This window comes from Microcebus murinus, chromosome 11 (assembly GCF_040939455.1).
Source record: "Microcebus murinus isolate Inina chromosome 11, M.murinus_Inina_mat1.0, whole genome shotgun sequence".
Classification (NCBI taxonomy): Eukaryota; Metazoa; Chordata; class Mammalia; order Primates; family Cheirogaleidae; genus Microcebus; species Microcebus murinus.
Genome location: NC_134114.1, coordinates 6,975,845 through 6,976,745, shown reverse-complemented (window position 1 = coordinate 6,976,745; position 901 = coordinate 6,975,845). Strand labels below are relative to the sequence as shown.

General features: G+C 40.3%; 1 non-coding gene across 1 annotated transcript; it reads right to left on the bottom strand.

The window, feature by feature from the left end:
- Positions 1 to 401: 401 nt before the first annotated feature.
- On the bottom strand, positions 402 to 471 carry LOC142874220 (small nucleolar RNA SNORD123). The gene has a single exon (XR_012922033.1). It is a non-coding gene; the product is annotated as a small nucleolar RNA SNORD123 (small nucleolar RNA).
- Between the last annotated feature and the right edge of the window lie 430 nt (positions 472 to 901).

The window sequence follows — 901 nt, the reverse complement described above, 5'->3', positions numbered from 1 at the left end:
CAGGGATCTAAAAGAAGGGAAACAGAGGCATAAAAAGAACATTCATAGATGATAATTGTAATGTGTCCCCTGGCTCATTGGTAGGAAAATCCAGATAAGACGTAAATGTCAAGAGGCTGTGATTTCTGTACTGATGTTTTTCATAATTTTAATACAATCTATCATATCTTAAGGACCACAGATATCCAGATGTCCCTTGAAGGTCACTCATAGCTCACAGCACCATCCTGATCTGTTCCGGGGAATGTCCTCTCCAGCTGCCTCGTGTTCCTTTGCTCTGAGATGGCAGTTTAGCAGTGTGGCTGAAATTCAAGCACTGGGAAGGGAGGTAAAGACAGAACAAAACTGGTTAGTTAGTTCAGGAACATAAGAGATCCTTCATATTTCTGAACAGACGTTGAGGTGAATCAGGAAATGGATGGCGTTTTTCAAGTCACATGAATCAGCGCCCCAGAAATCATCATTTTCACCAAGTGTTTTGTTGATTTTCTCGTTCTTTTACACCATGTGCCCGGCTCACCTAAAACAGCTGAGACAGAGCCATGCTTTTATTTTGAAAAGAAGAGAACTAAACATTTTCATTTAAAAATGATCACCTTTAAGTTTTACAGTGTGATGAGAAACAGTTTAATGAGGGCAGGTCTTTGGTGAACAGAGGCCTTTTCAAAGAAAAAGAAAAAAAATTTCATTTAGAAATAGGAAATACCTGTGGCTACTTTAAAACTGATCTTATTTATGGAGAGGCTACTCAAGTGCTGGCCCTGGCTGGGTATTTTACACTTACCACCTTCTCACTCCTTTAAAGCTTACAACTTCCGTCCCTGCCAAGCAGGTTTGTTTAAGCTCCAGATGAAGAGATTGTAGCTCAGAAAAGTTCAAGAACTTTCCCCAGGTCGAAAGG